We start from the raw sequence: 10,959 nt of genomic DNA, 5'->3' as shown, positions 1-10,959 counted from the left end.
TGGTATGCAGATGGCGAAGAAATTCACTCCCCACCCACCACCCACTTAGTAGCCACTGTCGATGATTTAACCGACATGCTCGACTTCGACTCCGTAGACATCGATGGTATGAACAACGATGAAGGAGACGAACAGGAACCACTGCCCATGGGGCACTAGACCGCCACATCATCATATGATATATACATGGTGGATACACCCAAAGAAGGCAATGGCGACAATACAGCGGAGGATGACCCCTCCAAGAAGCAACCCAAGCGCCGACGTCAGTGGCGCCGCTCTAAGTCTCGCCACAGCAAAACCGGTGATACCGGCACAGGAGATAGTACTCCGGATAGTGCCGAAGATAATGACAATCCCCTCCAGCAAGATTTAGAGCCGGAGGATGAACAAGCCAGCCCTCCTGAGCGAGCGGCAGAGGGAGAAGCGGAGGATGACAATTACATGCCTCTCTCCGAAGACGAAGTGAGCCTCGACGACAAAGAATTTGTCGTACCTGAGGATCCCGTCGAGCAGGAGCGCTTTAAGCGCCAGCTTAAAGCCACAGCAAATAGCCAGAAGAAAAAACAGCAACAGCTTCGAGCTAATCAGGATTTGCTAGAAGATAGATGGACTGAAGTCCTTGCGGCCGAGGAATACGAACTCGAACGCCCCTCCAAGGGTCACCCAAAGCGCAGGTTGCTACCCCGACTTGAGGAGGAAGCATTGAAACCTACATCACCAGCGTATGACGCGGCTGATCGGCCACCTCGTGGCCGAGACAGAGAGGCATTTCAGCCAGAAGTTCAGGCCGCACCCCGCCGCCACTCAAATAAAAATACCAAGGCACCGGGAAACACGCGAGACCTGCGAGACGTATTGGAAGATAGGGCAAAACACACAAGATTGATCTACGGATCACGAGGGCACGCCCCTACGCGGGACAGTGATCGTCACTCCGGATACAGTAAAAGCAAATCCGGCCGAGCTGAATACAGCAGGCAAGATTCATACGAGCTGCATCGCGATATAGCCCAGCACAGAGGTGCGGCACACCCCCTATGCTTCACTAACAAAGTAATGGATCATGAATTCCCAGAGGGTTTTAAACCCGTAAATATCGAATCATACGATGGTACAACAGATCCCGAGGTATGGATCGAGGACTTCCTCCTCCACATCCACATGGCCCGAGGTGATGATCTACATGCCATCAAGTACCTCCCGTTAAAACTTAAAGGACCAGCTCGGCGTTGGCTGAATAGCTTGCCAGCAGACTCCGTTGGCTGTTGGGAGGATCTGGAAGACGCATTCCTCAACAACTTCCAGGGCACTTATGTGCGACCACTAGATGCCGATGACTTGAGCCACATAATTCAGCAGCCAGGGGAATCGGTCAGGCAATTCTGGACACGGTTCCTAACCAAGAAAAATCAAATTATTGACTGTTCGGATGGAGAGGCCTTAGCGGCATTTAAGCACAACATCCGTGACGAGTGGCTCGCCCGGCTCCTCGGCCAGGAAAAGCGGAAGTCTATGGCAGCCTTTGATATGTCTCCAACGTATCTATGATTTTTGATTGCTCCATGCTATATTATCTACTGTTTTGGACTATATTGGGCTTTATTTTCCACTTTTATATTATTTTTGGGACTAACCTATTAACCGGAGGCCCAGCCCAGAATTGCTGTTTTTTTGCCTATTTCAGTGTTTCGGAGAAACAAAATATCAAACGGAGTCCAAACGGAATGAAACCTTCGGGAACGTGATTTTCTCACCGAACGTGATCCAGGAGACTTGGACCCTACTCCAAGGAACAAAAGAGGCAGTCACGAGGGTGGGGGCGCCCCCCCTAGGGCGCGCCCCCTGCCTCGTGGGCCCCCTGTTGCTCCACCGACGTACTCCTTCCTCCTATATATACCTACGTACCCCCAAACGATCAGATACAGAGCCAAAAACCTAATTCCACCGCCGCAACTTTCTGTATCCACGAGATTCCATCTTGGGGCCTGTTCCGAAGCTCCACCGGAGAGGGCCATTATCACGGAGGGCTTCTACATCATCATAGCCTCTCCGATGAAGTGTGAGTAGTTTACCTCAGACCTTCGGGTCCACAGATATTAGCTAGATGGCTTCTTCTCTCTTTTTGGATCTCAATACAATGTTCTCCCCCTCTCTCGTGGAGATCTATTCGATGTAACCTTCTTTTTGCGGTGTGTTTGTTGAGATCGATGAATTGTGGGTTTATGATCAAGTCTATCTATGAATAATATTTGAATCTTCTCTGAATACTTTTATGTATGATTGGTTATCTTTGCAAGTCTCTTCGAATTATTAGTTTGGTTTGGCCTACTAGATTGGTTTTTCTTGCCATGGGAGAAGTGCTTAGCTTTGGGTTCAATCTTGCATTGTCCTTTCCCAGTGATAGAAGGGGCAGCAAGGCACGTATTATATTGTTGCCATCGAGGATAACAAGATGGGGTTTTTATCATATTGCATGAAACTATCCCTCTACATCATGTCATCTTGCTTAAGGCGTTACTCTGTTTTTAACTTAATACTCTAGATGCATGCTGGATAGCGGTCGATGAGTGGAGTAATAGTCACTACAAAAAAATACACTTCCGTGATGATACGTGTTTGTCACAGTAGGTCGCTTTTTTTGTCATGCATGTACATCCATGACAAATTTATGACAGAATCAAGATAGTCATACCTGTGTTGTCGTAGAAGTGTTTCATGACATTACCAAAATTATCATCACGGAAGTGTCCACTTCCATGACGATAAATCACACGTCACAGAAGTGCTTTCATCAAGGGTGACCGACATGTGGCATCCATCGTAACGGAACGTCGTTAAGCTATCGGGTCGGGTTTTGGATCCGATAACCTGTTAACAGCCCCGACCAATGGGAAATTTCCACGTGTAAAATTCTTATTGGCCGGACAAAACACGTGTCAGCTCGTCAGTGGGTCAGATAGGCGCCTATGATATGTCGACATGTGGCACGGCCCAATAGTGGCCCATTTAGCTTACAAAGCTGGCCCGTTTGACTTGGTCAAAAGTTAACGGGCTGGCCCATGAAAAGCCTGTTAACGGTCTCTTCACAAATAGCCCATTTTACAGCCCGTTAGGCCCTAAAGGAAATCGGCCCAACAACGTCATGTGGGCCGTCGAATATAATACCAGCCCATTTCACTTTCGGCCCATGTATGGCCCACGACGTCTTTCGGCCCATATGAGCCTTCGTATCTTTCGGCCTATTACAGGCCCATGGTGAGTCTAGCCCATAATGAACAGTAATTTTATTTATACCCATTAATGGCCCGTGATTTACATGGGCCGTTTCCAGCCCGTGTTAGCTTTCGGCCTATTGATGGCCCATATGTTCTTGGGCTCCTTTTCGGCCCTCGATTACTTCCGGCCCGTTACTGGCATGTTCCCCTAATGGGCCAAATTCGGCCCATGGCAAGAGTCGGCCCGTTACTGGCCTGTTACACTAATGGGCCAAATTCGGCCCATGGCAAGAGTCGGCCCATTACTGGCCTGTTACGCTAATGGTCCAAAATCGGCCCATGGCAAGAGTCGACCCGTTTCTGACCTGTTAACCCGTTGCCCAGTTTCCAGCCCGTCCTATATTCTGGCCCATTAATGACCCGTTATGCCTATGACAGAATTAAGCCTTTGCTGTCCTACGGCCTGTTAACGGCCTGTTACCATGTTGGGTCGATACCAATTACGCCCGATTATGGCCCATTTACAGCACCAAAACAAATTACAACTATATAACAAAAGGAAGGTTGGCATAAAACTTAACAGTCTAGCAGATAAATGCACCACCAGAAGTTCAGAAGCTCAGTTCATTTGACCTGACTGTTACGTTTTCATGTTGTATTGTCCGATGGAGCACCATAACCCTCGCCTTCATTTCCCCTAGGCTCCTGAACAACATAGCAAATGTCTGATAGTCTGGTTTCAAAACCATGCATATCTTGACGACATTGAGCAATGTTTCTCCTTGTTTCACAAAGGGTCTCGGTTAGGGAATGGACTTGTGTCTGGAGCGCAGATACAACATTGCTTTGAGCTTGCATATCTTGATCATGAGACAGTTTGGACGATATTGCCTTAACAACCAACCCAGTATTACGCAGGAACGTGCTTTTGCCACTGTTAGTGGTCAGGTACTGACCCACTGCAGCAAGAGCTGACATTGCGGTTATAGTCGGTTCCACCATTTTTTCCATAGCTCGCTGAAAAGTTGAGGTTTTACATTAGTAGTACCAAAACAGAAGATATTAAGGAGGCAGCAAAACCAAACAAAATAGCTTTGGTCTATATACAAAACTTATTCTGGTGAACCCATGTAAAATATTAGTTGTATTTTATTGCAAAGTACATAATAAAACCAGGTTCCAAACATATGACCATGTACCATCGCTAATGTATTGTCTATTTCTTCACATTGTATTGAGGGCTAAGGATGAAGAGACGAAGTTTATAATACGGTAAGCATAGTATGACGTCATTCATATCACAAAACAACTGAGAACAGACAAACAGGCAATTGTAACATTGTGTGAGCAAGTCTAGCACGGAACTAGATTACGAGTCAAGATCAAAGGAACATCACTCCTCTCTTTTAAACCTTGTAAGGTGCAATGATACGCTAAGACAATTGTGTATAAAATTGAAAAGAGTAATAGACATTGGCTGCAAACCATGCAATTCAAGGCACAAGTCAGAGTAAGTAGTAGTTAAAAGGCATGAGGATTAAGGACTTACAACAGCGGCTTTGACTGGTGTAGTCATGCCCTTCTTCTTGCTAATGTGACAGTCCTTGAAGATTTCCACAAAATTTGGTTCAGGTACTTTTTGGTCCTTGCGGGCTTTCCTCTGCATTTGGAACAAGTCAATATAGATCTGATAATATGGTACAGCGAAAAGAGTGAAACAGCAGCTAATTACAAGAGCCTCGTAGTGTGCAATATAGCAACGAGATCCTGTCGTCTATTGGAATTTCACTTTCGTATGGTTGGCCTTGTTCTTTGAACAGTTCACCTACAAGAAGATAGATTTGTATGGCACATGTGTAAATAGGACTTCAACATGTGATCTGTGTTGGGGAACGTAGTAATTTCAAAAAAATTCCTACGCACACACAAGATCATGGTGATGCATAGCAACGAGAGGGGAGAGTGTTGTCTACGTACCCTCATAGACTGACAGCAGAAGCGTTATGACAACGCGGTTGATGTAGTCGTACGTCTTCACGACCCGACCGATCAAGCACCGAAACTACGACACCTCCGAGTTCTAGCACACGTTCAGGTCGATGACGATCCCCGGAGTCCGATCCAGCAAAGTGTCGGGGAAGAGTTTCGTCAGCACGACGGCATGGTGATGATCTTGATGTTCTACCATCGCAGGGCTTCGCCTAGGCACTGCTACAATATTATCGAGGATTATAGTGGAGGGGGCACCGCACATGGCTAAGAGAACGATCACGAAGATCAACTTGTGTGTCTAGAGGTGCCCCCTGCCCCCGTATATAAAGGAGCAAGGGGGAGGGGCAGCCAGCCAGGAGGAGGCGCGCCAGGGAGGAGTCCTACTTCTACCGGGAGTAGGACTCCCTCCTTTTCCTTGTCCAACTAGGAGAGGGGGAAGGAAGGGAGAGAGGAGAGGAAGGAAAGGGGGGCGCCGCCCCCCTTGTCCAATTCGGACTAGAGGGGGAGGGAGCGCGCGGCCTGCCCTGGCCGCCCCTCCTCTTCTCCACTTTGGGCCCATGAGGCCCATTAACCCCCGGGGGGGTTCCGGTAACCCCCCGGTACTCCGGTTTATCCGAAACTTCTCCGGAACACTTTCGGTGTCCGAATATAGCCGTCCAATATATCAATCTTTATGTCTCGACCATTTCGAGACTCATCGTCATGTCTGTGATCATATCCGGGACTCCAAACAATCTTCGGTACATCAAAGTATATAAACTCATAATGAAACTATCATCATAACGTTAAGCGTGCGGACCCTACGGGTTCGAGAACAATGTAGACATGACCGAGACACGTCTCCAGTCAATAACCAATAGCGGAACCTGGATGCTCATATTGGCTCCTAGATATTCTACGAAGATCTTTATCGGTCAGACCGCATAACAACATACGTTGTTCCCTTTGTCATCGGTATGTTACTTGCCCGAGATTCGATCATCGGTATCTCAATACCTAGTTCAATCTCGTTACCGGCAAGTCTCTTTACTCGTTTCGTAATACATCATCTCGCAACTAACTCATTAGTTGCAATGCTTGCAAGGCTTATGTGATGTGCATTACCGAGAGGGCCCAGAGATACCTCTCCGACAACCAGAGTGACAGATCCTAATCTCGAAATACGCCAACCCAACATGTACCTTTGGAGACACTTGTAGAGCTCCTTTATAATCACCCAGTTACGTTGTGATGTTTGGTAGCACACAAAGTGTTCCTCCGGCAAACGGGAGTTACATAATCTCATATGCATAGGAACATGTATAAGTCATGAAGAAAGCAATAGCAACATACTAAACGATCGGGTGCTAAGCTAATGGAATGGGTCATGTCAATCACATCATTCTCCTAATGATGTGATCCCGTTAATCAAATGACAACACATGTCTATGGTTAGGAAACATAACCATCTTCGATTAACGAGCTAGTCAAGTAGAGGCATACTAGTGACGTTTAGTTTGTCTATGTATTCACACAAGTATTATGTTTCCAGTTAATACAATTTTAGCATGAATAATAAACATTTATCATGATATAAGGAAATAAAATAATAACTTTATTATTGCCTCTCGGGCATATTTCCTTCAGTCTCCCACTTGCACTAGAGTCAATAATCTAGATTACACAGTAATGATTCTAACACCCATGGAGCTTTGGTGCTGATCATGTTTTGCTCGTGGAAGAGGCTTAGTCAACGGGTCTGCTACATTCAGATCCGTATGTATCTTGCAAATCTCTATGTCTCCCACCTGGACTAGATCCCGGATGGAATTGAAGCGTCTCTTGATGTGCTTGGTTCTCTTGTGAAATCTGGAATCCTTTGCCAAGGCAATTGCACCAGTATTGTCACAAAAGATTTTCATTGGACCCGATGCACTAGGTATGACACCTAGATCGGATATGAACTCCTTCACCCAGACTCCTTCGTTTGCTGCTTCCGAAGCAGCTATGTACTCCGCTTCACATGTAGATCCCGCCACAACGCTTTGTTTAGAACTGCACCAACTGACAGCTCCACCGTTTAATGTAAACACGTATCCGGTTTGCGATTTAGAATCGTCCGGATCAGTGTCAAAGCTTGCATCAACGTAACCATTTACGATGAGCGCTTTGTCACCTCCATATACAAGAAACATATCCTTAGTCCTTTTCAGGTATTTCAAGATGTTCTTGACCGCTGTCCAGTGATCCACTCCTGGATTACTTTGGTACCTCCCTGCTAGACTTATAGCAAGACACACATCAGGTCTGGTACACAACATTGCATACATGATAGAGCCTATGGATGAAGCATAGGGAACATCTTTCATTTTCTCTCTATCTTCTACAGTGGTCGGGCATTGAGTCTTACTCAATTTCACACCTTGTAACACCGGCAAGAATCCTTTCTTTTCTTGATCCATTTTGAAATTCTTCAAAACTTTGTCAAGGTATGTGCTTTGTGAAAGTCCAATTAAGCGTCTTGATCTATCTCTATAGATCTTAATGCCCAATATGTAAGCAGCTTCACCGAGGTCTTTCATTGAAAAACTCTTATTCAAGTATCCCTTTATGCTATCCAGAAATTCTATATCATTTCCGATTAGTAATATGTCATCCACATATAATATCAGAAATGCTACAGAGCTCCCACTCACTTTCTTGTAAATACAGGCTTCTCCAAAAGTCTGTACAAACCCAAATGCTCTGATTACACTATCAAAGCGTTTATTCCAACTCCGAGAGGCTTGCACCAGTCGATAAATGGATCGCTGGAGCTTGCACACTTTGTTAGCTCCTTTTGGATCGACAAAACCTTCCGATTGCATCATATACAACTCTTCTTCCAGAAATCCATTCAGGAATGCAGTTTTGACATCCATCTGCCAAATTTCACAATCATAAAATGCGGCAATTGCTAACATGATTCAGACAGACTTAAGCATCGCTACGGGTGAGAAGGAATCATCATAGTCAATCCCTTGAACTTGTCGAAAACCTTTTGCGACAAGTCGAGCTTTGTAGACAGTAACATTACCGTCAGCATCAATCTTCTTCTTGAAGATCCATTTATTCTCAATTGCTTGCCGATCATTGGGCAAGTCAATCAAAGTCCACACTTTGTTCTCATACATGGATCCCATCTCAGATTTCATGGCTTCAAGCCATTTTGCGGAATCTGGGCTCACCATCGCTTCTTCATAGTTCGTAGGTTCATCATGATCTACTAGCATGACTTCCAGAACAGGATTACCGTACCACTCTGGTGCGGATCTTACTCTGGTTGATCTACGAGGTTTAGTAGATACTTGTTCTGAAGTTTCATGATCATCGTCATTAGCTTCCTCACTAATTGGTGTAGGTGTCACAGGAACCGGTTTCTGTGATGTACTACTTTCGAATAAGGGAGCAGGTACAATTACCTCATCAAGTTCTACTTTCCTCCCACTCACTTCTCTCGAGAGAAACTCCTTCTCTAGAAAGTTTCCAAATTTAGCAACAAAGGTCTTGCCTTCGGATCTGTGATAGAAGGTGTATCCAATAGTTTCCTTTGGATATCCTATGAAGACACATTTCTCCGATTTGGGTTCGAGCTTATCAGGTTGAAGCTTTTTCACATAAGCATCGCAGCCCCCAAACTTTAAGAAACGACAACTTTGGTTTCTTGCCAAACCATAGTTCATAAGGCGTCGTCTCAATGGATTTCGATGGTGCCCTATTTAACGTGAATGCGGCCGTCTCTAAAGCATAAGCCCAAAACGATAGCGGTAAATCAGTAAGAGACATCATAGATCGCACCATATCTAGTAAAGTACGATTACGACGTTCGGACACACCATTACGTTGTGGTGTTCCGGGTGGTGTGAGTTGCGAAACTATTCCGCATTGTTTCAAATGTACACCAAACTCGTAACTCAAATATTCTCCTCCACGATCAGATCGTAGAAACTTTATTTTCTTGTTACGATGATTTTCAACTTCACTCTGAAATTCTTTGAACTTTTCAAATGTTTTAGACTTATTTTTCATTAAGTAGATATACCCATATCTGCTTAAGTCATCTGTGAAGGTGAGAAAATAACGATATCTGCCATGAGCCTCAACATTCATTGGACCACATACATTTGTATGTATGATTTCCAACAAATCTGTTGCTCTCTCCATAGTACCGGAGAACGGTGTTTTGGTCATCTTTCCCGTAAGGCACAGTTCGCAAGTACCAAGTGATTCATAATCAAGTGGTTCCAAAAGTCCATCAGTATGGAGTTTCTTCATGCGCTTTACACCGATATGACCCAAACGGCAGTGCCACAAATAAGTTGCACTATCATTATCAACTCTGCATCTTTTGGCTTCAACATTATGAATATGTGTGTCACTACTATCGAGATTTAATAAGAATAGACCACTCTTCAAGGGTGCATGACCATAAAAGATATTACTCATATAAATAGAACAACCATTATTCTCCGATTTAAATGAATAACCGTCTCGCATCAAACAAGATCCAGATATAATGTTCATGCTCAACGCTGGCACCAAATAACAATTATTTAGGTCTAATACTAATCCTGAAGGTAGATGTAGCGGTAGCGTGCCGACCGCGATCACATCGACTTTGGAACCATTTCCCACGCGCATCGTCACCTCGTCCTTAGCCAATCTTCGCTTAATCCGTAGTCCCTGTTTCGAGTTGCAAATATTAGCAACAGAACCAGTATCAAATACCCAGGTGCTACTGCGAGCATTAGTAAGGTACACATCAATAACATGTATATCACATATACCTTTGTTCACCTTGCCATCCTTCTTATCCGCCAAATACTTGGGGCAGTTCCGCTTCCAGTGACCAGTCTGCTTGCAGTAGAAGCACTCAGTTTCAGGCTTAGGTCCAGATTTTGGGTTTCTTCTCCTAAACAACAACTTGCTTGCTGTTCTTCTTGAAGTTCCCCTTCTTCTTCCCTTTGCCCTTTTTCTTGAAACTAGTGGTCTTGTTGACCATCAACACTTGATGCTCCTTCTTGATTTCTACCTCCACAGCTTTCAGCATTGCGAAGAGCTCGGGAATTGTCTTATCCATCCCTTGCATATTATAGTTCATCACGAAGCTCTTGTAGCTACGTGGAAGTGATTGGAGAATTCTGTCAATGACGCAATCATCTGGAAGATTAACTCCCAATTGAATCAAGTGATTACTATACCCAGACATTTTGAGTATATGCTCACTGACAGAACTATTCTCCTCCATCTTGCAGCTATAGAACTTATTGGAGACTTCATATCTCTCAATCCGGGCATTTTCTTGAAATATTAACTTCAACTCTTGGAACATCTCATATGCTCCATGACATTCAAAACATCATTGAAGACCCAATTCTAAGCCGTAAAGCATGGCACATTGAACTATCGAGTAGTCATCAGCTTTGCTCTGCTAGACGTTCTTAACGTTGTCAGTTGCATCAGCAGCAGGCCTGGCACTCAGCGGTGCTTCCAGGACGTAACTCTTCTATGTAGCAATGAGGATAATCCTCAAGTTACGGACCCAGTCCGTGTAATTGCTATCAGGTACAAGAAAGATACTATCAGGTACTAAGTTCATGATAAATTTAAGTTCAATTAATCATATTACTAAAGAACTCCCACTTAGATAGACATCCCTCTAATCCTCTAAGTGATCACATGATCCAAATCAACTAAACCATGTCCGATCATCACGTGAGATGGAGTAGTT

Source organism: Triticum dicoccoides, chromosome 1A, assembly GCF_002162155.2.
Source record: "Triticum dicoccoides isolate Atlit2015 ecotype Zavitan chromosome 1A, WEW_v2.0, whole genome shotgun sequence".
Taxonomy (NCBI): Eukaryota; Viridiplantae; Streptophyta; class Magnoliopsida; order Poales; family Poaceae; genus Triticum; species Triticum dicoccoides.
Note: the sequence above shows the minus strand (reverse complement) of the source record.